This window comes from Neophocaena asiaeorientalis, unplaced genomic scaffold (assembly GCF_003031525.2).
Source record: "Neophocaena asiaeorientalis asiaeorientalis breed wild unplaced genomic scaffold, Neophocaena_asiaeorientalis_V1.1 scaffold40, whole genome shotgun sequence".
NCBI lineage: Eukaryota > Metazoa > Chordata > Mammalia > Artiodactyla > Phocoenidae > Neophocaena > Neophocaena asiaeorientalis.
In genome coordinates, this window is record NW_020185335.1 from 2637699 (window position 1) to 2654627 (window position 16929).

Genomic DNA, 16929 nt, shown 5'->3' on the forward strand with positions numbered 1-16929 from the left:
ATAAACTATGTGCATATTGCCTAGGAATGAAAAAAAAAGAAGTAAAGGTGTGATGCTATAAAGGAAAAACATGGTGGTATCAATATTCAAGCTAAGTACTAAAACTTAGTATTTGTGTAGTACTTACTACTTACTTCCAGAGTTTGAACAGTACTCCTAACATCATAAAACATCTTTGGATATAAATAGATACCTATTAACCACATATATGTTATAAAAGATGGAGCTGAAGTACAAAAAGAGAAAGAAGCTTAGCCAAGATCACAAGGTAATGGTTTAACAAAAACGAATAATACTTTTACTGGGTTTATTCCACAATGTTGGTTATATTCCTTCCTCAAATTCTAATTTGAAGAAAAAACGTACCATTATCACTACTGTTTTCCAAAGTTAAGCACAGCTCTAACTACATTCTAACAGTGGCTCGCCTGCGTGTCTCCTGCCCTTCTGCCAGGGCACCTACCATCAGAGAGGCAGGACAGCACAGTGAAAAGAAAACAGGGCAGATGGGCCCAGATTCCAGCCTCAGCTCTACCACTTCCCAGCTCAGTAACTTTTGGGCAGGTTACCTATTTGAGATTTATTTTGATTGCACCAGGTCTTAGTTGCAGCTCACCGGCTCCTTTAGTTGCAGCTCACTGGCTCCTTTAGTTGCGGCACATGTGCTCCTTAGTTGTGGCATGGGAACTCTTAGTTGCAGCATGCATGTGGGATCTAGTTCCCTGACCAGGGATAGAACCCATGTCCCCTGCACTGGAAGGCAGATTCTTAACCACTGCACCACCAGGGAAGTCCCTCTTTTCCCTCGTCTATAAAATAGGGTTGATAGCAACTACTCAATAGTGTTATGATAACGCTTCGATAGGATAATATATGCAAAGTACTCAGTTCATTTCTTGGCACATACAGTCGATCCTCCATAAATAATATTCTTATTAACTATTGATTTCTATATCACTGACCATTTGCGGGTATTACATGTTATCGTACTCTCCAGATTGTATATTTCTTATGACTACAACTTCTCTTTCTTCCTGTAATATAGCCTAACTCACCTTAGTGGGCATGTTTAGTACTAAATACCTACTGGTCTGCTCATACATCTATAACTTGGCTTTTTTGCAGCACAGTATTACAGAATGTCTTATTAGTATGGGCTCATTGTCAACACTGCCCACTGTAACTGATTACATTTCAATCCTGGCGTTGATACTTAATAGTGTACAACTTTTGGCAAGTTACTTAACTAACCTGTGTCTCAAACTTCCTCATCTGTAAGATGGAGATGTAAAAATATTTTATATTTACAGGGCTGCTGTGAAGACTAAATACGTTAAATATACATAAAGCTATTAGAATAATGCCTGGTCCAAGTAAGAGCACAAAAAACATTTGCTATTACCTGATAAATATATACGCACAATGAGTATTATTTTATATTTATTGTAATAGTATTAAATATTCCTCAGAATTTATATGATACAAAGTTGTAGGAAGAGTGAGCAGGATAAATATCAGCATAAGAACAATAGGAACATTTATAAAGGGAAAATACTGACAAATATAAGATAGAAAGTAAGTGAATAAGAATTAATACAAAGAAAGAATACGGGCTTTACAGAGGGCACCAAACTTGAGTGAGTTAATAAATGTAATAGAATACAACAAACAAAACCGCCATATTTTAACTGTATTAGGGACAGCATCATGGAGAAGACAGGAGGAAGATTCAGAGATGACAAAGGAAATACAGGTTATTCAAAAACAAAAAAGACATAAGCAAATGTATGAGAGGAATATTGAAGGCCCACTTGGAGGCCAGTAAACAGATTTGTCTGCCTGGAACTAAGAGCTCATGTAGGAGAATGCCTGATACAGTGCTCTCAATTCCTTTCCCCTAGAGTTTGGCGTGGACACAAACAGTGCTCATTAATTATCTATGTAAAAGACAGAATGAATTCCAACTGCAGCTAGTCTAAAATGCTAGATTAAGCAGAGCTTCCCAGTAAGTATACCAAGGCATACTGGTGTGCCCAAATTAGGTGACGGCTGTACTGAGAGGGTGACTCAGCCCTTAGAATCCAAAACCTCTAGTCGTAAGACGGCTTGCTTCCTACCCCAATGTACCACACAAATATCATCGTTTTCTAAGTGTACCATGCCATAAGAAGTTGGGAAACATTGAGTTTAAAATATGGCTATTAGGCAGTATGTAATGGGTCAGAAAAAGAAGACTAAATAGAAGAGGATATACTGTACAACAGTCATTGCCTAGTTTGCTGGTACTGTGGAAAATCAAGAGGGAAAAGACAAGGAGCAAAAAGAGCCATTCAGGGCTCCCCTGGTGGCGCAGTGGTTGAGAGTCCGCCTGCCGATGCAGGGGACACGGGTTCATGCGCCGGTCTGGGAGGATCCCGCGTGCAGCGGAGCGGCTGGGCCCGTGAGCCATGGCCGCTGAGCCTGCGCGTCCAGAGCCTGTGCTCCGCAACGGGAGAGGCCACAACAGTGAGAGGCCCGCATACCAAAAAAAAAAAAAAAAAAAAGAGTCATTCAAAACTGCTGTTAATAGGCAAGGCCCAAAAAACAGGCCTAAATTAGACTAGCAACAAACGAGATAAAACAGGTTGTGAAAGAGTAAGTGCTTAGAGGCCAGGTTAGTTCAGTTCAATAAACACTTATTGCTGCCTATTATGTGTCAGCCATTTGCTGGGCAGTAGGGATTTAAAGTGAAGAAATTATTCCAGTCATTAGGAATTTTTTTTTAACTGTAGAAACAATTCCAGGTTTTCTTTAATACATTCTATTTCACCTTAGCTTGAAGAATAAAGGAAATATTAAAAGGTGTTACATACTGCACTATAAACCAAAGGTGGTTTTAACTTACTGAAGTTTCCAAAAGTAAGCCTTTTTCAGTTAAAAGGCTCAATATCAGGACCCTTAGGGCTATGAACAGAATCCTGTGGCACAGTCACCGAAACACAACAGCTGTACGAATAGTTCTTAATTTATTTGTTTCTGAGCAAGTGTTAGAATACATGCTATTGGCAAATTCCTTCTAGGCTTTAGGAGAAGATAGTAACAGCTATCATATATTAGGGGCTCACTATATATCAAGCATCGTGCTATTTTACATATATCATTTTATCCTCCAAATATCCCCAAAGGGTAGGTATTATTATTCTCACTTTGTTCATAAAAACCAAGGCTTAGAATATTATCACCTGTCCAAGGTTATCCAGCTAGTAAAATGGCAGAGCCCAAATTTAACACAGGCCCACCTAACTCTTAAGTCTATGTTCTCATTAAATGCATTTTAATAAATAAGTCATTCAAGAAAGGGCTTCAAGGAAGAAGACACCTGAGATACAAAGAAAGAAGAGCCACTGAGGCAAACATGGGCAAGGCCCACCTGCACTTTTCTAGGAGAAGGTGTGCTTGCCGAAGGCTTACTGCCTAGATCCACATTATAAGGTCTGTGTTTTAGTTTTTCATTGCTGCTGTAACCAATTTCCACAAATTTAGTGGTGTAAAATACAGATTTATTGTTGTACAGTTTTATAGGTCAGAAGTCTGACATGAGTCTCACTGGTCTAAGATCAAGGTGTCAGCAGGGCTGTATTCCCTTCTGAGAACTCTAGGAGAGAATCTACTTCCTTGCCTTTTCCACCTGCTAGAGGCCACCAGCACTCCTTGGCACGTGGCCTCTTGCCATCATCTTCAAAGCCAGCAGTGGTGGGTTGAGCTCTTCCCATACTGCCCTATCTCTTGTTCTTCCATAATCCCATCACCCTTTCACCACAGAAAGGTTCTCCCATTATAAAGAAATGTGATTATGGTGGATTATCTTGGGATGTCCAATCTAATCTCCCCATCTCAAGGACTTTAACTTAATCACATCTGCAAAGTCCTCTCTGCTGTGTAAGGTAACAGGTTGTAGGGATTAGGACACAGGTATCTATGGGGGTTGGTGGGGGCATTATTCTGCCAACCACATTCTGACTAAGAGAGTGGTGCCACTCCATGTTTGAACCATCTAACTAGCCTCCTCATTCTGGTTCCATATGTGCCAGGCAACTTACTGACAACACTTTAGCTTCCTCTACAGCTTACTTATAGGGTCAGTCAGGGGTTGAGGGTATTTAACAGGTCTACATCTATGATAAAATAAAAAAAAACCACTTGAAAATCATGATTAAGAAGCTGTATATAATGAGATATATCTAAGAATGCGGTTATATGTCACTCTCTTTGATTTACAAGACTTTTATCAACAAAGATTAGTTACAGTTTTCTAACTGTACCTGTGTGATCAATCAAATGGTTTGAAGTAGAATGTCCTTGGAAGGCAGCAGAGAATTTCAAATCAACAACTTGTAAAACTTGGATCACATGGTTGCCTAGGGCTGGAATATTGGGGGAGAATAGACAGTGACTGATAATGAGTATGGGGTTTCCTTTTGGGAAAATAAAAAATGTTCTAAAATCGATTGTGGTGATGGTTGCACAACTCTGAATAACAAAAAATTCATTGCACTGTACATTTTAAATGAGTGAATTGTATGGTATTGAATTATCTCAATAAAGTTGTTAAAAGAAAACTGGGTCACAAAGAGAAGGCAATGAGAGGAGGATCTGATTAAATACTAGGATGAAATGGGGCCGGGGGCATCTTATGATCTTAATGAAGATTCTTCCTTAATGTCTACTACTTTCCTCCTTCTTTCCTCTACTCTAGCTTTTTATAGATTCTGCTCTTGGAAAAGTCACAACTTCCCACCTCTTTCCTGTTTCTTAGTTTACTTATCAATCAGTATACACATACAACATATACAACAAACTTATTCCATAAATTATAAATAACATAGAATGTGATTCCAATGTTAACTCCCTCTGCTCTTTACTAAAGAGTAAGTATGGATGAAAGGAACGTTCCCATCCTGATCCTGTTTTAGATGCTCATGTTTTGTCACCCTTATTCTGTATTGTGTGCTGATTCTCTATATGCCCTGAATCATTCCATGTGCCATAAGAGCCTATGTAAAATTCTTGCCTCCTTGTATCAAGATTCTCATATCAAATTCAAAGAATTTTTGTTCTGTTTTATAGTTGTAACTATTACAGTGCCCAGTAGTGACTCCCCTGATCTGTACAATGTTACTGAATGAGCTCTCTGTAGTTCTTTTCACCTGCATCCTCTTTCTCAAGAGCAATGACATTCCCTTTATCCAAATACCATAGCAGAGGAAAACCTGCATGTCAGAGGTCACTAGGTAGCTATGCTTACAAATTAGAAGGCCAGGCAAGGTTTGGCTTGAAGCTTTCCTATAGTTGATATGAAAATGATCAACTGAATAGCCACCAATGCCACCTTTGAGTGAGTGATCAAGTCTTTTCATTTCAAAGAAAACACCTCCCTAAAACGGATACATTAAAGCAGTTTAGTTAAATTAATAAAATACCTTTATCTGAGCCCATAAACAGGGGTTCTTTCAACCTTGAGATGAAATACTTACCTTATAAGGGCTTAGAGAAAATGGTTAGTTACTGTTCTACTTGAGAATTATAAGAGATCACTGTCCATTCTCAGAGTAACAGAAATACCTGAGGTTGTAACCCTAATCCATGGTATAACTATGCTTATATACTGGGTTAGCCACTGAACCACAAGTCCACCACACTCTGTCATATGATTCCATGAAATACAGTTTATTCCCATATCATGGTATGCCCATTTGTATATGAAGAACCCAATCATCCAAGAAGAAAAGATCAATATATATGATCCACACTGTAGAGTGCAGTATTACATAATTTCCTTCCTCTTAAATATGAACAACTGAGGCCTGTGTGCTGGAGCAGAGCCCTGTCAGAGGGAGGCAAGTAGCAGAAAAGGCCAAATAAGGCAAAGGGGCATGTTGTATAGGTCCCATAGGCCACTGTAGGAGCCAGAGCGTTTCCTCTGCAATGGCCAAGGGAGAAGAGTGATGTAACTTTGTTTTGTAAAAAGGCCAGTCAGACTGCTACATTGAAGAGGCTACAAAGACGAGAGGAGCAGCAAAGACTATGTCAGTATCCAGGGTTTTTTTCGTATTATAAATAGAATACATGGAAGATGGGCGAAGATGGAGGAGTAGAAAGACCCTGAGAGCTCACCTCTCACAAGCACCCCAGAATCACAATTATCTGCAGAACAGCCATCAATGAAAAAGACCAGAACCTACCAGAAAAGAGCTTCTACAACTAAAGACATAAAGAAGGACCCACACAAGACAGGTAAGAGGGGCAGACTTGTGATATCATCAAGTCCCATACCCCCAGGGGTGGGTGACCCACAACCTGGAGAATAATTATAGAGCAGAGGTTCTCCCACAGGAATGAGAGTTCTGAGCCCCACATTGGGCTCCCCACCCTGGAGGTCCTGCACCAAGAAGATGAGCCCGCAGAGCATTTGGCTTTGAAGGGCATCAGGGCTTAATTTCAGGAGTCCCACAGGACTGGGGGAAATAGAGACTTCACTCTTAAAGGACACACACAAAATCTCACACACACCGGGACCCAGGGCAAAAGCAATAATTTGATAGGAGCCTACTGGTTTTGAAGAGCCTCTCAGAGAGGCAGGAGGGGAGCTGCAGCTCACCCTGGGGACACAGACACTGGCAGCAGCATTCTTAAGAGCTCTCTAGTGCATGGACACTCGTGTGCGCAGGTGCCACCGTGGGATCCTCCCTCTAACTCATTAATGCCAAGTCCCGGCTCCACCCAACATCCTGTAGGTGCTAATGCTGGGATGACTCAGGCCAATAACTAACTGGTGGGTGACGGGGGGACACAGAGCCATCCATCAACAGAAAGGCTGTCTAAACACTTCCTAAGCCCACAGCCACCTCTAGACATGTCTCTAGACTCGGCCCTGCCCACCAGAGGGCCAAGGCACAGCTCCACCCACCAGTGGGCAGGCACCGGCCCAGCCCTCCAGGAAGCCTGCACAAGCCTCTAGACCAGCCTCACCCACCACAGGTCAGACACCAGACACAAGGAAACCACAGTCCTGCAGGCTGCAGACACCACCTGCCCACAGAAGGAAAGACCCTCCCCTACGACCAGCTGGGCCTTAGTCATGTCCACTAGCAGGTCAACACAGGCTTTGGGACACCCTGGACCCTGACCCATCTGTGTCAGGAACTGGTCTCCCCCCGTGAGCTGTGTGACACCAGCTCTGGGATCCCAGAGCCCTGCACCCAGACTCTAGGACTCAGCTCTGCCTGCCAGTAGTTTAGCACTAACCCCAAGCCATGGCTTCACCCACCAATAGACGGGCAAGAGCCCCAGAGTGTTCTGAACCCTGACTCTGCCCATCAGTGAGCCAGCACTACCCCAGGGACCCCTGGGGTTCTGCAGTCAGCTGCTTTGGACCAGTCCCTGGTAACCAGTAGCCGGCATCCTCTGCACAAGGCAGGGCCTGGCAACCAACAGGGCTAGGGGCCAACCAAGCCTACCAGACCACACATATAGTCAGCCCACCACAACAGAAGGACCCACACAGCCCTCAGAGGGGGAACCCCAAGAGCATATAGCTTGGGTAACAAGTGGGGAACGTGCTGTTGGGACATAGAAGATGTATCCTACAGAAGCCTACTTCTCCAAGGTCAGAAAACCATAACTAACCTACCAGATACATTAAAATACAAATAGCAACCTAGGCAAAATGAGGCAGCAGCGGAACAACTTCCAGACAAAGGAACAAGATAAAAGCCCAGAAGAAGAACAAAGTGAAGTGGAGATAGGCAATCTACCCAAGAAAGAATTCAGGGTAATGACTGTAAAGTTGATTAAAGAAGTCGGCAGAAGAATGGATGCACAGAGGGAGAAGTTAGAAGTTTTTAACAAAGCATTAGAAAATATAAAGAACCAGAGAAAAAGATTACAATAAAACAAATGAAAACTACACTAGAAGGAATCAACAGTATACTAAATGACACAGAGGAACAAACCAATGAGCTGGAAGACAAGAGTAGTGGAAATCCCTGATGCCAAACAGAGAAAAGAAAAAAGAACAAAAAGAAGTGAGGACAGTTTAAGAGACCTCTGGGACAATATCAAGTGCAAAATATTCATATTATAGAGGTACAAGAAGGAGAAGAGAGAGAGAAAGGGGCTGAGAACATATTTGAAGACATAATAGCTGAAATCTTTCCTAACCTGGGAAAGGAAACAGTCACCCAAGTCCAGGAAATGCAGAGAGTCCCATACAGGATGAACCCAAAGAGGAACATATCAAGACACAGTGGAATTACAATGACAAAAATTAAAGATAAAAGAGAATATTAAAAGCAATAACGGAAAAGCAACACATCATACAAAGAGAACTCACATAAGGCTATCAAGTGATTTTTTAGCAGAAACTCTGCAGGAAAGAAGGGAGTGGCATGATGTATCTAAACTGATAAAAGGGAAAAACCTACAGCCAAAATACTCGAGCCAGCAAGGCTCTTGTTCAGATTTGATGGAGAAATCAAAATCTTTAGGACAAGCAAAAGCTGAAACATTTCAGAACCACTAAACCAACTTTACAACAAATGTTAAAGAAACTTCTCTAGGGACTTCCCTGGTGATCCAGTGGTAAATAATCCACTTTCCAATGCAGGGGACGTGGGCTTGATCCCTGGTCAGAGAACTAAGATCCCACATACCGTGGGGCAACTACTGAGCCCACGCACCTCAACTAGAGAGCCCACGTACCGCAACTAGAGAGCCCACGTACCGCAAACCACAGATCCCACGCACTCTGCAGCCCACGTACCACAACTCCAGAGCCCACGTGCTCTGGAGTCCGCACACCACAACTAGAGACAGAAAACCCAGGTGCCACAACTAGAGAAAAGCCCGCACACCACAACAAAGAGCCTGCACACCACAACTAAGACCCGACACAGCCAAAAATAAAAAATAATTTTTTTTTTAAAGGGACTTCCCTGGTGGTGCAGTGGATAAGACTCCACACTTCCAATGCAGGGGGCCCGGGTTCGGTCCCTAGTCAGGGAACTAGATCCCACATGCATGCTGCAACTAAGAGTTTGCATGCCACAACTAAGGAGCCCGCATGCCGCAAGTAAGGAGCCCACGTAAGAGTCCACGAGCCACAACTAAGGAGGCTGTCTGCCACAACTGAGACCTGGTGCAACCAAATAAATAATTTTTTTTAAAAAGAAACTTCTCTAGGCAAAAAAGAACACAACTAGAAACAAGAAAATTACAAAATGTGGGACTTCCCTGGTAGCACAGTGGTTAAGAATCCACCTGCCAATGCAGGGGACACAGGTTCGAGCCCTGCTCCAGGAAGATCCCACATGCCGCAGAGCAACTAAGCCCATCCATGCGCCACAACTACTGAGCCCATGTGCCACAACTACTGAAGCCCGCACGCCTAAAACCCATACTCTGCAACAAGAGAAACCACTGCAATGAGAAACCCATGCACCACAACAAAGTATAGCCCCTGCTCGCCGCAACTAGAGAAAGCCCATGCACAGCAACAAAGACCCAATGCAGCCAAAAATAAATAAATAAAAATAAAATAAATTTTTTAAAAAAAGAAAATTACAAAATAAAAAGGCTCAAATGGTAAACATACAATAAAAGTTAAAAAGAATCACCCATGCACAAATTTAGGAGGAAGACTGTTTGCTTTTTTTCGTTTGTTTTTATGGCTGCGTTGGTTCTTCATTGCTGCATGTGGGCTTTCTCTAGTTGCAGGGAGCAGGGGCTACTCTTTGCTGCAGTGCGCAGGCTTCTTATTGCAGTGGCTTCTCTTGTTGTGGAGCACGGGCTCTAGGCCAGTGGGCTTCAGTAGTTATGGCACGTAGGCTCAGTAGTTGTGGCACACGGGCTTAGTTGCTCCACAGCATGTGGGATCTTCCCAGACCAGGGCTCAAACCAGTGTCCCCTGCATTGGCAGGAGGTTTCTTAATCACTGTGCCACCAGGAAAGTCCCCTTAATTTTTAAACTGAAGTATAGTTGATGTACAATATTATATGTTACAGGTGTACCTCATCACCAGCAAAGTCCCTAGCAGGAAGATTAAAAGACAAAAGTAGTAAAATCATCTATATTCACAATAAGTAGTGAAGGGATACATAAAACTATTCTATGTAAAATATGATATCGAAAACAGTAATTGTGAGGAGAGAGTACAAATGCAGGGGTTTTTAAAAAATGCATTTGAAATTAAGAGATCAGCAACTCAAAACAATCACATATATATAAAGACTGCTACATAAAAACCTTATGGTAACCAAAAGCCAAAAATCTATAAAAGATATACATACAAAAAATAAAAAGGAATGTAAACATAACACTGAATATAGTCATCAACTCACAAGACAACAAAAAAAAGGGGAAAATGATGAGCTATGAAAATAACCCCCAAGCAATTAATAAAATGGCAATAAGAACATACATATAATTACCTTAAATGTAAATTGACTAAATGCTCCAATCAAAAGACACAGACTGGCTGAATGGATACTAAAACAAAACCCATATATATGCTACCTACAAGAGACTCACTTCAGATCTAAAGACACACAGAGACTGAAAGTGAGAGGATGGAAAAAAGTATTCCATGCAAATGGAAATCAAAAGAAAGCCAGAGTAGCAATACTTATATCAGACAAAATAGGCTTTAAAATAAAGAATGTTACAAGAGACAAAGAAAGACACTACATAATGATCAAGGGATCAACCCAAGAAGAAGATATAACAATTGTAAATACACATGCACCCAACATACAAGCACCTAAATATATAAGGCAAATGCTAACAGACATAAAAGGCCAAATTAACAGTAACACAATAATAGTAGGGGACTTCAACACCCCACTTACATCAATGAACAAATCATCCAGCCAGAAAATCAATAAGGAAACACTGACCTTAAGTGACACGTCAGACCAGATTGACTTGATTGATATTTACAGAGCATTCCATCTGAAAGCAGCAGAATACACATTCTTTTCAAGTGACATGGAACATTCTCTGGGATAGATCACATGCTAGGCCACAAAACCAGTCTCAGTAAATTGAAGAAAATTGAAATCGTATCAAGCCCTTTCCCGACCACAACACAGAAATCAACTACAAGAAAAAACAAACAAACAAACAAAAAACCACAAACAGGTAGAGGCTAAACAATATGCTACTAAAAAACCACTGGATCACTGAAGAAATCAAAGAGGAAATCAAAAAATACCTGGAGACAAATGAAAGCAAAAACACAGCAATCCAAAACCTATGGAACACAGCAAAAGCATTTCTAAGTGGGAAGTTTAAAGCAATACAAGCCTATCTCAGGAAACAAGACTGAACCAGGAAGAAATAGAAAATATGAACAGATCAATCACCAGTAATGGAATTGAATCAGTAATTTAAAAACTCCGAACATTAGCAAGGTGGCTGGACCTAGAGACTGTCATACAGAGTGAAGTCAGAAAAACAAAAACAAATACCGTATGCTAATACCTATATACGTGGAATCTAAAAAAAAAAAAAAAAAAGGTTCTGAAGAACCTAGGGGCAGGACAGGAATAAAGACACAGACGTAGAGAATGGACTTGAGAACACGGGGAGGGGTAAGGGTAAGCTGGGACAAAGTGAGAGAGTGACATGGACATATACACACTACCAAATGTAAAACAGATAGCTAATGGGAAGCAGCTGCATAGCACAGGAAATCAGCTCGATGCTTTGTTACCGCGTAGAGGGGTGGGATAGGGAAGATGGGAGGGAGATGCAAAAGGGAGGAGATATGGGGATATATGCATATGTATAGCTGATTCACTTTGTTATAAAGCAGAAACTAACACACCATTGTAAAGCAATTATACTCCAATAAAGATGTTTAAAAAAAAAATTACTCCCAACGAACAAAGTCCAGGACCAGATGGCTTCACAGGTGAATTCTACCAAACATCTAGAGAAGAGTTCATACCTATCCTTCTCAAATTATTCCAAATAATTACAGAAGAAAAAACATTTGTGAACTCATATGCAGCCGGCATCACCCTGATACCAAAACCAGACAAAGATATCACAAAAAAAGAAAATTAAAGACCCATATCAATGATGAACATAGACCCAAAAATCCTCAACAAAATACTAACAAACATTATCCAACAACACATTAAAAAGACCATACACCGTAATCAAGTGGGATTTACCCCAGGGATGCAAGGATTCTTCAATATACGCAAATCAATCAACGTGATACACCATATTAACAAATTAAAGAATAAAAACCATATAATCATCTCAGTAGATGCAGAAAAAGCTTTTGACAAAATTCAACACCCATTTATGATAAAAACTCTCCAGAAAGTGGGCAGAAAGGGAACCTACCTTAACATAATAAAGGCCATATATGACAAACCCATAGCAAACATCATTCTCAATGGTAAAAAACTGAAAGCATTTCCTCTAAGATCAGGAACAAAACAAGGATGTCCACTCTGGCCACTATTATTCAAAATAGTTTTGGAAGACCTAGCCATGGAAATCAGAGAAGAAAAAGAAATAAAAGGAATACAAGTTGGAAAAGAAGTAAAGCTGTCACTGTCTGCAGATGACATGATACTATACCTAGAAAATCCTAAAGATGCCACCAGAAAATTACTAGAACTAATCAATAAATTTGGTGAGGTTGCAGGATACAAAATTAATGCATAGTAATCTCTTGCATTCCTATACACTAACAACGAAAAATCAGAAAGCAAAATTAAGGAAACAATCACATTTACGATGGCAACAAAAAGAATAAAATACCTAGGAATAAACCTACCTACAGAGGCAAAAGACTATACTCAGAAGACAATAAAACACTGATGAAAGAAATCAAAGATGACACAAACAGATGGAGAGATATACCATGCTCCTGGATTGGAAGAATCAATATTGTGAAAATGACTATACTGTCCAAAGCAATCTACAGGTTCAATGCAATTGCTATTAAATTACCAATGCCATTTTTCACAGAATTAGAACAAAAAAATTTTTCAATAGCCAAAGCAATCTTGAGAAAGAAAAACGGAGCTGGAGGAATCAGGCTCCCAGACTTCAGACTATACTACAAAGCTACAGTAATCAAGACAGTATGGTACTGACACAAAAACAGAAATATAGATCAATGGTACAGGATAGAAAGCCCAGAGATATACCCACGCAGCTATGGTCACTTAATCTACGACAAAGGAGGCAAGAATATACAATGGAGAAGAGACAGCATCTTCAATAAGTGGTGCTGGGAAAACTGGACAGCTACAAATAAAAGAATGAAATTAGAACACCCCCTAACACCATACACAAAAATAAACTCAAAATGGATTAAAAACCTAAATGTAAGACCAGACACTATAAAACTCTTAGAGGAAAACGTAGGAAAAACACTCTTTGACATAAATCACAGCCAGATCTTTTGTGACCCACCTCCTACAGTAATGGATCTAATTAAGCTTAAAAGCGTTTGCACAGCAAAGGGAATCATAAACAAGATGGAAAGACAACCCAAAGAATAGGAGAAAATATTTGCGAACGAAACTATGGACAAAGGATTAATCTCCAAAATATACGAACAGCTCATGCAACGCAAAATCAAAAAAAAAATAACCCGATCAAAAAATGGGCAGAACTCTTAAATAGACATTTCACCAGAGAAGACATACAGATGGCCAAAAGGCACATGAAAAGCTGCTCAACATCACTAATTATTAGAGAAATGCAAATCAAAACTACAATGAGGTATCACCTCACACTGGTCAGAATGGGCATCATCAAAAAATCTACAAACAATAAATGCTGGAGAGGATGCAGAAAAAAGGGAATCCTCTTGCACTGTTGCTGGGAATGTAAATTGATACAGCCACTGTGGAGAACAGTATGGAGGTTCCTTAAAAAACTAAAAGTAGAATTACCATATGACCCAGCAGTCCCAGTACTGGGCATATACCCTGAGAAAACCATAATTCAAAAAGACATATGTACCCCAATGTTCACTGCAGCACTATTTACAATAGCCAGGACATGGAAGCAACCTAAATATCCATTGACAGATGAATGGATAAAGATGTGGTACATATATACAATGGAATATTACTCAGCCATAAAAAGAAATGAAATTGGGTCATTTGTAGAGATATGGATGAACCTAGAGTCTGTCATACAGAGTGAAGTAAGCCAAAAAGAGAAAAGCAAATATTGTATATTAACGCATATACATGGAATATAGATAAATGGTACAGATGAACCTATCTGCAGGGCAGGAATAGAAACACAGATGTAGAGAATGGCCGTGTGGACACAGAGGGGGAAGGGGAGGGTGGGAAGAATTGGGAGATTAGCTTTGACATATATATATATACTACCACGTGTAGTACACATACTACCACATCTAATGATGACCTAGACGGGTGGGAGGGAGGACGGGGGGAGGTCCAAGAGGGAGGGGATATATGTATACATATAGCTGATTCACTTCACTGTACAACAGAAACTAAACACAACATTGTAAAGCAATTATATTACAATTTTTTTAAACAGAGAAAGAATAGTCGTTAAATTTGGTCTTAACCTTTGGTTAAAATAAATTTTTAAATCTCTAATAGTACTAATGGCTGTGCAATGCTCAGTTTTTCCACATGAGTTATAACTTTTAAAAATGTATTTGTAGCAAATGGGCAGCACAGAGTCATAAGCCCAAAGTTCATCTCAGTTCCTCCATAACATTAACCAGGGTTTCAATGGAATATTCTGCTTAGACTTAAGTTAGTAGCCTAATATTTTCAAATGACCAAAAGATGAATTAACTATTAGTTGATCCATATGAAGATGCCATTGCTATAGGTCAAAACAGTCAAATCTTGGCAATTTCATGTAATCTAATAACAGCTTTTTAGACATTCAAACTATACTCTAGAAAAAAGCAAATACACACAAAAAACTGTTTACATGATGTGAAAATACATGTAAAAACGTTTTCAAAAGAAACAACTAACGCAAAGGTATAAAGAGAAATAAAAATAGTGGGCTTTATGAGAAGGGGGAAAAAATCAGGTAGTTCAACAGGTTTTTGAAATCCTGGTAATGATCAATAAATTTATTTCTGCTTCACCTTTTATGAAGAGGCTGTACTTAGTAAATCACTGAGTAAGCTGCCTCAATAACACTACTCCTATCAAGTTTACTTGCAACGATTCCAACAAAGAAATTAATTTCTTCCTGACAAGAAAAGGTTATCTGAAACGGGGAAAACACAGGAGGCGGAACTTTCTGCTAATAAAACAGACAGGTAACAGTCTAGGCGCTGAATTCAGAGCTGTTTTATGCTCTGCAAGATCTGAATTCCTTGTAGCTCTACTACCATTACTTTAGACACACACACACACACACAAGTATATGAAGATATATAATTGCCTATTAACCTGTTTTTGCAAGGTTCCTAGTTTTAGCACTGAAAGTTCCATGATCTAGAAACCCAAGCCTAGGCAAACTGGGATATTAGCTACCCTGATGTACAGCTCCCAATCCATGCACATGCGTGTGCTTGGGTGCATACACCCCCACACACACCAATCTACATCCCAAACTCCAAAGAATGTTTCCTATAACTTATAAGAAATTTATTAACTCTTCAGAAAATAAGTGCTGTTATAAAATTATCTAAAAGTTATTACTTGTTTTATGACTGTATAAAATAAAATATGTAACTGGCCGTGATCAAATCTGAGAACATGGAAACTACCATTCATCACAAATCATCAGACACACTCTTTCCCAAAAAGTTTCATGCGTTTACAAGCATTAGAATTGGTCACTTCTTACAATTACGCTCCATTTTGTAAATATGAGGACAAACTCTGTGGCACTCTATAGGTTCAAATCTCAGTTTCACCACTTATAAACAAGGTAGCTTTAGGAGAAATTGCTTGACCTCATTAATTCTCTTTTTCCTACTATGTAAAATGGGAGCAATAATAGTACCTACATCAAAAAAAAAATAGTACCTACATCATATGGTTTTCATGAATACTAAATGATGCAATGTATATATAATATTAATTATATAGAATATGTTACCTAACATGTTATGGAAAACCCTGAATGAACTTTTTGGCCAATCCAATACTTAGTACAATACGTAGCATAAAATTAATTCTCAATGAATGTTACTTACTACTATAATTGCTATTAGTATATTGTACAGGTAAGAACTTGCAAGTGCTTTGAAAGTGGCAGTCACCCATTCCTGTCTTCTTTGGTGGACACATTTTCTATTAAAAATAATTTATTTCCTTTTATAATATTAAGATTTCCAGGATTATACTTTCTGACTGTAAAAACTAAGAGAATCTTGAATAGTTTTTAAAAAAATAGTGTCCTTATATGAGATTAATTACTTCTTTTTTTTCCTTCCTGCCTTTCTTTCTTCCTTCCTTATTTATTTATTTATTTATGGCTGTATTGGGTGTTTGTGGCTGTGCGCGGGCCTTCTCTAGTTGTGGCGATTGGGGGCTACTATTTCTTGCCATGAGCGGGCTTCTCATTGCGTGTCCTCTCTTTCTGACTGTAAAAACTAAGACAATCTTGAATAGTTTAAAAGAAAGAGTGCCCTTATATGAGATTAATTACTTCTTTTTTTCTTATTATTTATTTATGTTTGTTTGTTCATTTATGGCTGTGTTGCGTCTTCGTTGCTCTGAGCGGGCATTCTCTAGTTGTGGCGAGCGGAGGCTACTCTTCGTTGCCGTGTGCGGGCTTCTCATTGTGGTGCCCTCTCTTGTTGCGGAGCACGGGCTCTAGGCGTGCAGGCTTCAGTAGTTGTGGAACGTGGGCTCAGTAGTTGTGGCACATGGGCTTAGCTGCTCCATGGCATGTGAGATCTT

The 16929-nt window shown here is 39.8% G+C and overlaps 1 protein-coding gene and 1 pseudogene across 1 annotated transcript in view; both read left to right on the forward strand.

Annotated features, from left to right (window-relative positions):
- The window catches only part of VAC14 (VAC14 component of PIKFYVE complex), a 168604-nt gene that overhangs the window by 6807 nt on the left and 144868 nt on the right, over window positions 1-16929 (forward strand). The gene's annotated exons all lie outside the window — the stretch shown is intronic.
- The window catches only part of LOC112393362 (TBC1 domain family member 14-like), a 35453-nt pseudogene continuing 27624 nt past the window's right edge, over window positions 9101-16929 (forward strand).